Consider the following 16,862-nt stretch of genomic DNA (forward strand, 5'->3'; position numbering starts at 1 on the left):
GGTCATCAAATGTGGGCATCTCCCCCTGTGGCCCAGTATCAGAGTGCTCTGCCCGGGCACTGTTGTCACTACAGACCGCCTCTTCTGCAGTGCAGGTGCCTTCTGTGTTGGTTTGGGTGGGCATGATGGGTTCCCGTGGCACCTGTGTTGCCTCAGGCAGCGTGGAGATGCGGGGGATGTTGGTGGTGATGGCTGGCACATTTGTTGCAGTTGGTACTGGGGGCAGAGACGCCGAACTGCTGGCAGCATCCTCTTGCGCAGGGGCGGTGGCTTGGACACGAACCGTTGCAGATTGCCTGGCCTGTTGTGCAATATCACTGTCCCTTGATAGGGCTGTGGGGACACAGAGGACATGCAATTAGTGTTGTGGTGGGGGCTGATGGGTGCATCACATGCATCATACAGGTTGATCATTCAATAGTGTTAGTTACATGCATCTGATTGTTGGGGGTATGCATTGTTGTGATATTGGTTGTCATACGGATCATGATGGGCCCTTTGGCCCAGTCATGCACTGCTTGGGGGGGGGGGTTGTTTATGGGTCCTTTGGCCCAGTCATGCACTGCTTGGGGGGGGGTTGTTAATGGGTCCTTTGGCCCAGTCATGCACTGCTTGGGGTGGGGGGGTTGTTTATGGGTCCTTTGGCCCAGTCATGCACTGCTTGCGGGGGGGGCTTGTTAATGGGTCGTTTTGCCCAGTCATGCACTGCTTGGGGGGCGGGGGGTTGTTAATGGGTCCTTTGGCCCAGTCATGCCATCAACATATTCTCATGTGGCATTCAAGTTTCACCACTTACCAGCATCTGCAGGTGGGCTCACTCCTGCCTCAGCCTCCCCGATCCCATGGATGCCCTCAAGGTGGAGGACACTGCTGCAACGCTCCTCCCATGCTTGCAGCCTCAGTGGGGAAGGGGGTCCTCCACCTGTCCCACTGCTGCGTTGGCGGTGTGTGGAGATCAGGTTCCGAACCCTTAGCCTGAGGTCGTCCCACTGCTTGTGGCAGTCCTTGATGCTCCTCACAGTCACGCCCACAGCGGTGCACTTGCGTGCTGCTTCCGCCCACACTGCCTTGCTCCGCTGCTGTGTGGCACGCCGTTGATCGGCACTGAACAGCATCTCTGCATGCTCCACTATATGCTCCACCAGAACAGTTAGCTCCGCCTCACTAAAGCGATGTTTGCGCTGCCTCTGAGCTGGAATCCTGGCAGACATGCTGGTGGTCCCTTTTGCCTTCTCACAGTGTGGATTCTGCTTGTGCTGACTCTGGATGGCAATGGATTGTGCTTTATATGATGGCCGCCTCTCTGTTTCCTGTTTTGGCGATCATGGTATTTCCGGTTCCGTGTCTGTGGCGACGGAGGCGGACACGGGTTTTGCGCTACTTGTGGCAGCGCTATGTCCATTTCCGCGGCTTTTTCTGTGATGGCGGTAACAACGTTTCTGCGTCCGTGTGGTGTGCGCGACCGACAGCACGTAATCGGACGGTCTTTCCGCAACCTTGCGGACACAGAAACTTTGTTAACACCGTCACTGAATCACCGCGGTCCAAACCTGACAGGTTGTAATGAGGCCCATCCTATCCCTAGGTACTCTGCCATTTTCTAGATGTTCCCACCTTATTGCCAGGTGGTACCCTCCTTATGGCAGTGCCTGGTGGCAAATGCCTTTCCCATGTGTATTCAAAAGCCTAAACTGTTGGCTTTACCAATGCCTGCTGGTTTCAGTTTTGCTCCCTAAGTGAAAGCATACATGGCCAGATGTGGGAGCCTTGTTTGCTATGGGTAGGGAATCAAACTGCACCTCACCGAGTTGGTACAAGAACCTACCTGAACATATCGAGGTTAGGATGACAACTATGGACCAGCTTCAGATCTTCGTCTGATGCATGATAAGCAGTGTGGCCCTGACATAAATAGTATGTATCTTTGTCTGTTTGGAAGCCTAACTTGCCTGGCCAGAACGTTTCATGAAATGAGCGGATGACTACTTCCTTGATAGCATCATACTGCAGGAGTAACCATTAACAATCTTTGTATGCAAACAGAATATCTCATGTGTATTGGGGGTCTTGTTTGAATAGTATTATATAACTGCTGGGTGTTTAGGCAGTGCTGGAAATGGAAGTTATTTACTGTGGGATTCCACCAGTGACAGAGAGGCGGGGTGGGACTGGAGGAATGTTCCCCACAAATAAACATTTGCCTCTCAGAAGATGGATCATGAAACCTTGAAAATAACACAAGAAAATAAAATAGCATTTTCAATTAAAGTAAAAACAGTGCACATCTGTTAAACCTAAAATACAATCACAGGTGGATTTAACAGTCGGACAAGGTGCAAATGCCCATAGGGCACCCTTGCTATGCTTTTCTCCTCTCAAAGTCAGCCAGGGCAGCACAGGCTGTCCCAGTGAGGCCTCATCTTTTAAGCATGTCTCGGCAGCAGGACATTTAAAACAGGAAGCGATTAGTGATGGGACAAGGTACGTTTTTTCTTTAAATTATATATGCTTTTAATAAGCTATTTGAGTGTGATTGTTGGGTGATTAGAAATGATGAGGGTGCAAAACAAGCTGTGTCAAGCAATAAATTTGTTATACATTTCATTTCACTTTGTGTCTGTATGAGATTTTGTGTAAATTCTCATTAATTTGCATTCTGGAGCTTGCAGGCCCAGCCAGGATGGGGAAAATAAAGCTACAATCAAATCATTTTACCACCACTTTTTCCACTCAGTAGGACTTGGAAAATTACCACCTATGATTGTAGCTTTATTGGAAAAAGCAAGTGGATTCCAAATCGCTAACTGTGGGAGAGAGTTACACCTTTCCAGCCACATAGTGTAAAATTGTAGAGAAAAGGCGATTTTACTTATGTTTTGCTACTTTTCCAGTACTTTGTGGAAACAATTCAAATTGCCTGTAGAGGTCCTTTTGCAAAGAAGTTCAAACAGAGGTGGTCCCCTCCAAAATTACCCCAATACTCTTTTTCATCAACCCATTACTACAATGATGTACACATTGTCGGTTGACTTATCATGTTACTTGCGCATTTTTAAAGTAATCGGTATACAATTGAGTATTCTTTTCGATTGTTTATGGTTTATTACAAACATTTACAAAAGAAGTTAGGGAAGTAAGAAAAAGAAATGAAATTAATGGAAAAAGTATAGAGAAAAATCAAAATACAGAAACCTTTAATAACATTTCATTTTAATGGTTTACCATCATTGTTATGAAAGTATACAATTCAGAACAATAACATTTGTTTTCCTATAAATCATTCCCATCACTTAAAGTTTTTTTATATACAGAGTAGCAACCATGGTAAGCGGGGTATAAGTATCATTTAAAATTCTGTACAAAAAGTGACTTGTCTGCAAAGACTCAACATTGTATTATTGTAGGTATTTAAAACCAAACTTCAAAAATTATTTGTACCAACTTGAGCTGGAAACATGTTTGATCAAGTACCTACATTGCTGCTGGGCTCCAAATCTTGGTTTACTACTTAAACAAAGTGTGTAATCCTGGGCAAATCGAGTAATCTCACTGTGTGTTTCCTGCCAAAATGAGGAGCCCCTAGAAGTGATCCAGTTTGCATTATGAGCTATTCAAAAAACGCCAGGGTCTCACACACACACACTTGCACATCTTTCTTTAGAAGAAAAAGAAGGCCACATTTAATGAACAACATTGTGACATTCAATAGTGAAGCAAACATGTCAAATAAGAAGTCATCATGGACAATTGCATGTTATAAACAGTATGTAAACAGTATATACGAGACAATGATGTATGGGGGTGACAGGGGAGCGGAGGCCCGTCCTCCCTCCTCCCACATCCAGCCAGGAGCAATACCAAGAGCCCGGAAACCCCTCAACTTGCATTGTCTACCTCCTGATCCCACTCTGTCCTGCATGCTAGCACTGCCACTCACCCTAAACCCAATTAAAATGTGCTACAAAATTGCAACAATAAATCAATTTCTGTGCTTCAAAAAGTCATTTTGTTAGAAACAAAATATATTATTGCTTGTTTCAATATTTATCGAGGCTGGGGGCTGTCTTTCAAAATAAAAACTGCTGGACCACAAGCACCTCCTCCGTGGCCTGCTGGGAGTAGCCACAGTACTCGGGGAGGTATTGTTGAGTGCACACATCATCTTAGATGGAATAAGGACTGCAGGCCTCATTGCTCAGCCACTGCAAAGGAGGCGGTAGCATCATCCTCGATTCTCCCCGGCCAGGCCAAGAAGACATGGTGGGCTAGGTGGGAGTGGTGGTAAATGGGTATGGTTATCAGGGGCAGCTGAAAGAAGGTGACAAGGGCGGCACGGTGTAGGAGGAGTGGATAGAATAGAAAGGGGAGAGCAGATTGGAAGGAGCAGATGGGAAGGGAAGATCAGGAGATAGATATTGCCACACAGATTTGTTCTGCTTCTCTTTCGCTTTGTACTGTTTTTTATATCTCAATTATATCATTATGTTGAAAACTACTAAGTACTAAGCATTTGTCTTAGGGCATGATTAATTGGGATTCATCTCTCAGACTCAGTGAAAGGTTCTGCAGTATACAGCTTTCATTTTTAATGCTTTGGCAATAGTTTTCCTTATGGAGATGAAGGAGTGTATTGAAGATGAAATGAGTAGCAAATGGAAGGTCAAAGTAGTGAGGGAGCTTATGGAAAGAAACAGAGGAGCAAATGGAAGAAGGGAGCAGAAGACTGAAAGGGGTACTGGAGAGCCTGTGATTTTGGAAGGAATGAGCATGTGCAAGACGAGAGCACATCTCCCATTTGAACAAATTGAGGGAACCTGGGAAAATCATCTTATGTTGCAGAACCTGGTGCTGTGAACAGGCTGTATCCAGCCAGTCATACCTCTAAACACACAACTCCAAGAGTAGAAAAAGACAACCTAAAAAACCTGTTACATTTGTTGCACTCATGTCAGTCATTAACTACTCCCACAATCAGCTCCACACCCATGCCCCACCTACCCGGGACCATCTGTCAGCCTTGCACAAGAATCCTTTTGCCTTAAAAGTGCCAGGGATTGCAATCCTAACAAGCATATTAGACATTCAAGAAGTCTTGCAGGTAAATGTGTCAAGCCTGGTACTAACAACCTCGGTTTCAATCCAGGCTTCTGCAACTTATAAAGCAGTTTAACAGACTAAACCAATGTAAGGGTGCAAATGGATTTTTCCAGATCCCGGATCACATTTTTTGCCGAATCACTGATCTGAGAAATCTGGCTTAATGGCAGTACTTGTTTAGGGTACTCCTACACCCACACAAAATGGAAGTTGGGCCCCCTCATCACAAACCTGTCCCACCCAGATAAAAATTCCCGGAGCCGGGCTTGCAGTACCTACAAAAGCCCACATCATAGGTAATGTGGTTATCGTCTCACGCGATTGTGGGTGGCTGGCAGGGCCAGGTGAAATGCAGCTCAAATTGCCCTGCTATATTTTCTGGGTTTTTATACCTTTGAATAGGGGCACTGGAGGTCCCACAACAAAACCTGCATAAAATGTATCCCCGGTAAAATAAGCTGGATCCAACATAACCGGATCCTGCAACTTACCATCAGCCACACTTTTGGCTCTGGCAGAAAATGTGTTCATGATTCCAGCCCTATAGTGTTGAGGTGAGTGGTAAAATTGGTGGTACAAGTTGGCATGACTAGGGCTAGGTGGACCTGGGGGAAAGTCCATGCCAGCTGGGAGGGGAGATGGATACTTAAATGGGGGTTCATTTTATGTTTTCGTGTGGGGATGTTCAAAGTAAACATGTGTTTTTAATCACCATTACTTTGCTTTTTAATTCACACAAATTAGTGACACCAAAAGTGGGTATGGCCACCCAGTACAAATGAAAAAAACAACAACAAATAAACAGATAGAATCTCACAATCTCTGCATTGCTTTAGTGTCCTTGTGTGCCTCTCATTGCAGCCAGTCCATAGTGGAAATGTGCAGCTTTAATAATAAGTGTGTGCTGGATCGCATTAGTTGGAAATAAAAAAATCCCGTCTTGGGTGAGACCCAACAATGCAAGGCTTTTGATGAAAATGTGTTTTGCTTTTAAACTTCATCATCCGGAGACAACCGTTACCCGTTACAATAGCATTTCTGTGCACACAATTCTAGCCACCCCCAACCCCCATATTACATTAAAACCATTTACCAACACCGCCCCATCATCCCTCGGAGTTTTGCACATAGTCTTAAAGTTAATGGTGTGTTTATATGAAAATATTGCCTCTAAAGATGAATAGTGAATTATTACGTAAAATAAAGGCTGCATATAATGATAGAGAATTTTTGTTAAAGCTTGCAAGATGCCGGCGTGATCACGTACATTGGTTACACAAGACCGTGTCTATAGTCCTTTTTGATGACCATCTCCTCCAAGTAGTGGAGTGGGGCATGGCAAAGTCTTCTGCTCCTGTTGAAGATGGGATTTTATACTAAAAGGAGATTCGCGAAGCCCAGTCATACCATCGGAAGGCATTTCGATGCACCTGGAGGAGAGACAGAACAAATAAATAAATAAGCGCCGGAAAGGGCATAAACAGGGCAGTTTCTAGCCAACTTGGTGCCCAGAGCGAAACACTAGAATGCAACCCCCGTCCCCATCTCGACTAACACGTCACTCCCAAACTACACCCCCACCTCGGTCTCGTGCGACGAAACACCTCCTCAATATCAATAATTAACTGCTATATAAATGAAGCTGGTTTCATAACATTGTTATTCAAGTACTTTCCAGAAGAAATCTAATGTGAAAACACTGGTGTTGCTGCCCATGTAAATGGGTTTTCTGTAACCTGCTCTTAGGGAAGGCCTTGCCTGATTGCAGTTTCAAACGGTCCGTACTGGCACACTGCGGTTTGACCAGCCTGCCAGGGTCTGAAGGCCCTACTTACCACTGGCCCTGTGTTGCAGGTGTTCTGTTTGTTCCACCTCACTTGTATTTCGCATGGGATAATACTAGACTAACCATAAGAATTATTTTTGATAGAAGTTATCATTCTAAGATGGACAGTCTGGTAGACTCTTATTGTACTCTTTCAAAATACCTCTATGAGAGTAGGAAAGGGGACAAATACCACCAATGAGGGTTGCTGTATGCTTTGCATTAAATGACAGAGCTTTTCTGTAATATAACAGTGACTAGAGATCTCTATATTTGATAAACAAGTCTGTGATAAACAGATTGTATGTGTTGATCTATGAATTCATAACAGACGCATGGCTTGGTGCTCACATCATGGTTCATAACACTTGTAACCATGAACCATAAATACTCAAACAGCTTACGTTTTTGGATGCAAGTATAAAATGCCTGCAACATCAGCCACTCAAATGGGTACAAGGGCTCTTTTGCTTCTTGTTTCTGGAGAATTTTAGATGAGGAAGGGTCAGGCCTCCGTGTGAGCATGCCCAACCCCCAATACAGAAACATCTTTAGGGAATTATATATATACATAGGACGCCCAATAAACAATGCACAGAAAGGCTACACAGAAAGGATTATACCTCTTACAAACTTTAGCCGGACCAGAAATAAGTTGATGAAGCGTTTTAAACAAAACCGGCTTCTAATGCATGGTAAAGGGTCCACAGTTCATCAGCCACTACCTTCTCACATTTATGCAGGCACCGTGGGTTATTTCTGCAAAAAAGAGCAAGTCCATGGTTTATCCAACAGAGCTGGCATTAGCATATTTGATTAGTGCTGACATGCAGCTAGTGTAAATCATGGTGTGGCAGTGTAGAAAGGGTGTTTGACCTAGTGGATGCACAATTTGAGGCAACTTCTTTGATTGCTTAACGTGTTTAAGTGTGGGCACAGTATGGCATACTCATCAGAGCCACATGCACAACACGTTCCAGTTTACTATTGTATGGACATTGGACACATCAGACAAAAACAGGCATATGTGCTGTTACATACGGGAGTACCACATAGATGCCATTAACCAACAGGGTGGTGACTCGTGCAGCGCACAAATCATTTCTGCACACATCACTGCATTGATTTGCCATGGACTACTGTCTGCATGGTGACCCACAATGAACTCTACTTTCCTAAACAAGGTGCCAAGTGACATTGTTATGCCATCTGGTGTGCGCACTATGCAGTGGTTGGCATGTTTAGAAAATTAAAAGACCTTTGATGCTGCACGGATGCATTTAGTCAATGTGCCAAAACAGCCACTAGAATACTTAAGAAAGATGATGATAGTTAACCTTCCCAGGGATGCGTCATATGTAACTAGAAAGTAATATACCAAAAGAAAAGTGTTGTTGTGTCAAATAAAGAGCCATGTAAATAAAGAAAATAGTTTAGAGCTTTTTCTGTGTGGCACGTTAATTCTCTTTGAAGAAGGCATAGGTTTGGTCAGCTAACTGATACTACTTTTAAAAATGTATTTGTAAGAACAATACACCACAAAAAGAAACAGAAAAAAAACCTAACAGACAGTGGTCCAGCCAGGCAACCCTCCTCCCCACAATTCTCCAGGTCCTTGTTCTCTGCTCAGTAACATACAGCAATCCAATTTTATTACAACATATTGATTGGCCAATGTCAACAGTAAGCGTCCTCCCCGCTCCCTGGCCACTGCATTCTCCCATTATCGGTTGGAGGGTCACCTCCCCCAAACAGTCATCATTAACATTAACACAATATCCTCCCCAGAGTCCGACGCACCCACTCAGGCCCTAGCTATAAGATACTGTTTATATGGATCCCAAATGTCCCTGGCTGTGGCACAGGGATGCACCAGTCTACCATACTCCATTTCCATTTCATTACAATAAAGAATGTCATCCCTCCATTGTTCCATCTTAGGTCCCTGTCATCCACCCCAGACCATTGCCACTCTTCTCTTAGCTAAAAGCAAGAGCAGTCCCGCCAGTCTCCTCACTGGCCCTGGGATAGGTTTATATCCTAGCAGGGCGATAACTGGAAACGGTGCCTTTTCCCCTATGATATTCCTCAGTATCACAAATACCTGTTCCCAAAGCCTTAACACAGGGGGGCAGCTCCATTCCACATGTATAAAGTCTGTGGGTGTAGCACTGCATCAAGCACAACCATCTGAGGTGGCTGGAAAAATTCTATGAAACCTAGCAGGGGTGTAATAAAATTGATGCACATATTTAAAATGAATCAACTTTAACTGATTATTAATGGCAACCTTCCTTGTTTTCCCACAGCAGTTGGCCCATACCTCCTCCGAGACAACACACCCCAATGAGTTCTCCCATGTCTTCCAAGAAGATTCCGCCCATCCCACTCGACCATCATGTATTCTGATATAGAGATTAGACACAACCCTGCTAGTATCTACCTGTCCTAGCATCCCATCCAATATAGGGACCATCCTCGGTTCCCTAGGTAAGGTGGGGAATAGGTGTTTCAGGGATTCTCTCAATCGGAAATATAAAAACAAATCCAGGGAAGTGACAATTTCTTTACCCTTCAACCCCTCCACAGTTAAGAATTGACCATCTAGAAACCTATCCCAAAAACAAGATTATATTCAATCGCTTCATACAACTCACAAAGCCCTGCACACTGGCGAGCGGCAATCCTGGGACGTGCGTAACTGGGAGTTTCGGGGAATTGATAACTTCTTGCCTCGCAATGCGAACTCACAATCTACAAGTCAATTCCAACATAGTGCCTAGCTTGAAAGTTCTACCGTTAATATGATCGCTCTCAAGAGATATGGCACTGCAAGAGCTCTCTCCACTTTCACATGTCTCCTATCCATGTGTTTGTTAAAAAGCATGCCTGAGCTGCTTCATAGTACGTCACAAAGTCAGGCAATGCTAACTCTCGCCTGTACAGTGGTGCCACCAACGTCTCCCAAGACACATGCACCTGCTTACTTACCCAAATAAACCATAGAACTTCTGACTGTATGTCCCAGAAATACGACTTTGGCAACGCCAAAGCCACATTGAGAGACACATGCAGGAATCGCGGCAGCAGGACCATTTTGACAAGCAATATCCTCCCATAATGAGTAAGGAGCAACCCCATCCACCTGCCCATCACCAATCGAGCATGCTCTACACCTGCTCATAATTACTTATATAAAACTTATCCAGGGTCCGTGCAATGTCTATCCGCAAATAATGAGTGTAGATCGTATGCCACTGAAATTCATATCCATCATTGAATCGACTTGTACCTTCCCTGAGCGGGAAAAGTACTGATTTTGTTACATTAATCCTTAAGCCAGAGAAGTCTCCAAATGTTAGCACATCCACCATAATCGGGGCCAGATTCTCCCATGGTTCCTTCATATTTATCACCATGTCATCCGCGTAGAGGGAGACAACCACCCTGTGCTTATACAACTGCAGGTGTCCGGTCAAAGGGTCGACTACAAAAGGTCGAATGGTCAAAGGATCGACACCAAAGGACTGAAAACAAAAGGATCTAATTTTTTTTTAAATTACATTTTTTGGGGGGTTTTATTTTAGGGAAAAAAAGTGTTTTTTACCACAAAAAACGGGGGTTGGGCGGGGGGGACCCCCCCCCCCCAAAAAAAAAGAATGTAAACAAATAAAAATACATTTCGATCCTTTTGTTTTCAGTCCTTTGGTGTCGACCCTTTGACCATTCGATCCTTTAGTTGTCGATCCTTTGACCTATAACCACAACTGCAACCCTCTATGGACATGCCATTCTGCAAGTAATTCGGCCAAAGGTTCTATCGCCAAAGCAAACCACAACGGCGACAAAGGACACCCCCTGTTGCCTACCCCATTCCAATAGGTTGACCATTCACTTGAACTTTTGCAACAGGTGAGGCCTAGATCTGCAAAACCATGGAGACTAACCCCTCCCCAGCCCCAACCTCCGTAGTACTGTGAAAAGAAAGGGCAATTCCACTGAATCAAATGCTTTAGATGCATCCAATAATGCTGCCACAGTTGATACCTCCTGTCGGACCACCCACAGTTGTAAAAAAAATGTTTTTATTAAAAGTTGTTTTTAGTTCAAACATACATTTTGAACTTTTACAACATCACTTAAAATAGAAGAAAGAGAAAACAATTAAAGTTAATTGCTATTCATTTGATTCAATCACATTACAATTTGTGATTATTCAAAATTCCTCTTTTCAAATTTTAACCAGTATCCAATATTAATTTTATAAAATAAATTTCACAGATCATTAACAAGGAAGATGTACTAACTCATTTCGATAGTACCATTATTGGGATTACACTCATGTAGCAGATTTTTCATGGGTAAGCACTACCCACTGCTACAATCAAATGTTCATTTTTCTTTAAAAGTTCTGCATCAATTCTCCATACAATGTGTGCTAGTGACAATAGCAAACGCGTACTACCCCCGTACATGCATCCCTCCCAAAAAGAGGACCTCGATATATCAGTATCTTGGGGTGCATACATCCCCATCAAGTTCTTTTTGTCATCTTCAAAAAATGTACAATCGACCACAAGATGTTTCAGGGTTTCAAGCACTCTTCCACATTCACAAAACCGACAACTTAAATTCGCGTTAACCGTAATAGGCAAATGCCAACATTGGATACGTTCTAATGTGTGGAACTGGTTCAATTTAAAACGCAAATATACATTTCAAACTTTGCTAGAAGGGCATTGAGATAAATAAGTTGATCTCAGCTCTCTCCTCCTTGGTCATTGTGCGTATTCATAGTATGTTTTTTATTTTTCTTTGCGATTTAGGGTTGCAGACCAATCGTGATCATATAGGTTCTGTTTTATCTTCGGCAAACCTAAGATGAGATCTTCAGTAGAAGAGTCAATGTTATCTAAAATAGTCTTCATTTGGTTTTCAAATCTGAACAAGGATTTAAGGCTTCTGTTGCTGAGTAGCACGTTTAGATCAAGGAAAAGGGAGTTGTGATGTGGAGACATAAGGCTTGCATATCTGGATAACTTTTGCCATGCCCATCTTGCTGCTAGGGATGATAGCCCCAATGGAGTTTGGCACCATCGGGGACAATCCCAAAGTGCGTTTCTATAGGTTACCCTGTATACTATTCAGCGTCTCATCCATGTTCAATAGACACATGTCCAATCCAGATAGTAATATTGGTTCAACTTTTAGTAAATACAAATCGAAAAGTGGTAACATTGAAAATTGACAATACTTGCCAAATATCACCTTCATCATTGATGCCAGTGGGTGCGCTTTATTTTTGAAGTATAATTCCCAAGATTTTTTTGACTGTTGGTCTGTTAAAGGATAACCAAGATAACGAATTGTCTTGGCACATTCAATTTTAATTCCAGCCAATTGCCAATCATAAGATTTGATTTTTTTATGATTTCGAAAAACTACAATTTCCGATTTGGCTGAATTTGGAAGAAGGTTGTGCATTAAAGCATATTTGCAGAATTGATTCAACTTGTGTTGGAGCCCACTAGGGGTTCGATCAAACAACACAATGTCATCTGCAAAACAGAGCCATGAGATTTTCAGCTCTCCAAGTTTTATAGAATACATGCCAATCTCGTTCCATTGTGTATCCATATCACAGAGATATAAATTAAATAAGGTGGCCACCAAATTACAACCCTGTTTTACCCCTGTCATTGTGTAAATGGGGAAAGTAACTGCTCCTGATTTAGTTATTCTAATCTGGAAATTTGTTTCATTGTGTAACAGGGCAATCAGCTGCACCACCCGTTTCGGAAAGCCTAGACACAGTAATTTCATCCACAAGACTTCCCTTATTACTGTATCAAAAGCACTGGTGAGATCAAGTGCTGTCATGTAAGTGCTGTCATGTATACTGGACCGGTATTAGGTATTTTAGATTTAGCAAGAACATGTGATAGGACAAAAGCATTTAAAGAAGTCCCCATGTTTTTGCGAAACCCAGTTTGACACTTTGAGTAGATGTTCTATGAAGGATTGCAGGTGCTGCAATAATATGATGGCAAAAACGTTTGCCGAAGCATCCATAAGTGCTATTGGTCTATAATTAGATGGAAGCATGGGATTCCCTTTCTTAAAAATGGGAATAATAATGGCATTTTGCCATGACCTTGGTATTGTATTCGTAGTTAAGATGTTTGAGAATTTGGTAAAAAGAATAGCTGCCCAGAAATAAGGATCATCTTTGAGGATGAAAGAGAGCAAGCCATCAGGCCCGGCCGCCTTGGATGCTTTTAGAGACTTTATTACAGCAACAATATCCTGCATTGAAAAGAACAAAGGTTCATTACATTTATACTGGAATATCCCAGAGTTTATATGTTGGAATTGGGTTAGTAGTTTAAACTTATCTCTTATATATTCCTGCCAAGTAAACGCAGAAATGGAAGCACCCAAATCACGTAAAGCCACACTTTCTTTACCATTCTGTATAGACCAAATGTTCCACGTGTTTTTAGTTATGAGCAGATTCATAATCCTTTGATTTATCTGTAATTTTGTCTTAAATTTAATTGCTTGTATCATATATCTGTATTTTGATCTAATCCTTTTCTTGCTCTCACTATAAGCGGCACAAGTTAGATGCAACCTAGAAGAGGCTCTTAAATTTTGATTTCTTTCACGTTTGAGTTTGGCAATTTCAACATTGAATCTTTGTGAGTCACAACAAGCGTCCCATTTGGGGCGCTGACTCAAGGTTTCAATGTGTTTTTTTATTATTTGGACATTCCAATCTTCTCTCATATTTGCTTTGTATTCATTAAGTGCAAATTAGAGACCCTCCATGCATCTCTGTGTACCAAGTAGGTCAGTTCCCTACATGTACGAGGTACCAAACCTAGCGAGACTTCTTTGTTCAAGACTATGATCGCTAAGTGTACAATCAATGATGTGGACCTTGTCAACCATACCTATTAAGGCAATGGATACAAAAAAATTGTCTATGTAGGACGCAGCTGAGCCCTTTACCCAGGTACCTCTGTGCGTGCCCGATACATAGCCTACCACTTGCATGTTCCATTCTCTGAAGTAGCTGGTCCAACGCTTCCCCTTACAAGGAGATCCTCTTTGCCATGCTTGTTTGTTTTTGGCTTTAGCCAATGATTTGATACACACTGCATTAAAATCACCCCCAATAATAATCAAGTAATTTGGATTTCTAATCATGGCCTCTTCAAGAATTTCATCCAACATATCGAATGCAGCATCTATAGTATTTACGGCAGGAATAAAGTAAATACATATCAATATAAATGAGCAAGCAGACAAACCAGCAGCAACAAACTCTACTGCTAACAAACCATTTATAGAACTTGAGATTGATGATTTATGATGTTGTTAATGAGAATAGAAATTCCCCCAGAAGGACATCCAGTTACACCCTTAGTAGCAGGTAAACTAAAAATCGTAAATCCATCAATAACGAGCGCCCCAACACACATAGTTTCCTGTAGTAATGAGATCATGGGGGAGCCCATTTCAACATAACATGATGGCCAATATAGTAGATTCTTTATTCCACAACAATTCCAGGATAAGATTTTGAAGTCCTGCTTGGTCGAATTTCTGACTACATTCGGTTACGAATGATTTTGTTTGGATGAAAATTCAAGGATTGAGGTCATTAAAGGGGCCAGCCAAGTGATATTAGATGCTGCACCCACCATTGCTGAGATCTGATAAATAAGTCCAGCAGTTTGTGTAGACACAGTCTGTGGATTTGCTGAGGTAGACCCCACTGCATCAGTAGCTTGGAGTTTTTCCTCTAGAAACACATCAGCCTCCTCGATAGATCTAAACAACCGCAACGAGAGACCTCGTAACTCAAAGTCCTCCCTGTGCTCCCACAGCAACTTGAGTACGATCACGGATTGTGGTGCACAAATCATACGTAGATTATTGTGGTTAGCCAGCCTCAACCATTCAATGTCATCAGAGTGAAGCATCCTCAATTGTGGACTACCCTTAAATGTGTTCAACAGAAATGATCTGTTCAATCTCTGCTTGCTGTTTATTGCTTGATAACTGGACCACCCCAGAATGTACCTTGTTTCTGTGTTAAAGGAACACTCAATGCTCTCCTGCTCCAAACTGCCTCTGGAGGGGGGCATTCTACTATTGATAGCCCTTGGTTCCCTCACCACATTTTCAACTGCCTCATGCAAACCCATGGTGTCCTTGTTATCTATTCTGTGGTCTGATGGCGTGTCGTGATTTTCATTGTCATTTGCAACAGCCATTTTAGCATTCACATAACCTAGAGGGTCAGACATTCCATTGACAGGATGAGGGGAGGTGTATGTAGCCCCCAATCCCTCATTATTGTCTTTTGACACTGTCGCTTTGTTGAAGGTTGAGATTATTTTCCCATCATGTGACTTTCCTGTAGTTTTCTTTTCAGTGAGGGGATAAAAGGTAGATAAGCGACCTTGTGTAGAAGACCCCAAAGTAACATTTACACACCCCCACCCCTCTCTAAGATTTACCTTTGTGTCTCCCTTTTTTTTGTTGTTTCAGGCTGTCTTGTACTGGTAAGGCCAGATTTAACACAACCTTCGATTCCTCATTTAGTTGAGTCAAGTCAATCTTTGACTCATTTTCTGATCCCACAGGAGAGCTAATAGACTGTCCTGCAGTTCCTTCACCATCTCTTGGCATAGTAATTGTGTTCTTTGTATTTTTTCTATCAGTCTCTAGAGGAGCATTGGTACTTTTCTTTTTTATTTAGTGTTCCCTTTTTAAAGCCTTGGCATGTGCACGCTTCATTTTTAGTGAAAAAAACACCACATTGTTTTCATCAGATTCTTGTCCCTCTTTCACACCATCTTTTACTTCATTTTTTAAGTTCATGAGTGCCAAATTTTGAGCTCTGTGGGTCTTGCATTTTGTTAGTATCGCCTCAGGTTCCTTAATTATGTTCACAAGCAGAGATGGACTATTAGGCGAGTCCTCCTTTGTATCAGACAAACTATTTCGTATCGCGACATTTGCAGTATCTATCTCCCCACCAAATTTAAAGTCACGTTGATGAGAAGTTAAATAACGAAACACATCATCCAATTTTAGGGAGTTTTCCTTAATTGCCAACATTAAATGTACTGGATCTATTGCCACATTTGGTGGTATCTCCACCTTAGTGCCCTCAGCAGCTGCTTTAGCATAAGTTTGTGTATCAGCAGTCTCAAAGGCAACTATCTCGGAAGTTTGTGTGTATTGATTCTTTCCCCTCTTATCCACAGGGTTTGGGGCTTTCAATAAGCATGCGTCCACTAGGCCATGTCTTTCTATTTGTCCAGTTGCCTGTGCAAGTAGATGACCTTCTAATTTAGATATTTTGTTTGACAGACCCAGCATCCCTTCTTTTAGGGAGTTCACATGCATATGTGTTAATTCACAACCCTTATCAAGTAGATTCAAGAGTGAAGTTGTTACAGGAAAACTCGTGATTTTTTCATCATTTTTTCTATTTTGGGAACTTATATCGGCATTTATGTCAAAATGTTTGCATGCCCTTTCCTCTAAATGATCCTCTTTTTCAAATGTCTTCTTCTTGTACTGGTTAGGTGAAAACACTCCCCCTTCATTTACTCCCATGTTGGTGAGTATAGGAGAACTACTCGAGGGTCTCACCGGTCTTTCCCGGTAATGTTTGTCATGACCTCCATATGGATCAGGGGAGTGTACATCTTGTAAATTGTGTAAACAAATTCTTTATACTTCTGATGGTAAAAATACCACCAGCGATTGGGGGTTTAGAGCTATACGACATCGTTTTTCCCACTCATTAACTAATGCAAGTGCTATAAAAGAAACATCAGAGATGTAGTTAGGTATCTCAGAGCGAGTATCAGAATATTCATCGTTACATGAGTACTCTAAACATCATGCATCACTG

At 42.4% G+C, this 16,862-nt stretch overlaps 1 protein-coding gene across 2 annotated transcripts in view; it reads left to right on the forward strand.

The window, feature by feature from the left end:
- LOC138577868 (excitatory amino acid transporter 5-like) overlaps positions 1-16,862 on the forward strand; it is a 518,879-nt gene that overhangs the window by 490,533 nt on the left and 11,484 nt on the right. The window lies entirely within an intron of this gene.

This window comes from Ambystoma mexicanum, chromosome 1p (assembly GCF_040938575.1).
Source record: "Ambystoma mexicanum isolate Mex_15411 chromosome 1p, UKY_AmexF1_1, whole genome shotgun sequence".
NCBI classification, from domain to species: Eukaryota; Metazoa; Chordata; class Amphibia; order Caudata; family Ambystomatidae; genus Ambystoma; species Ambystoma mexicanum.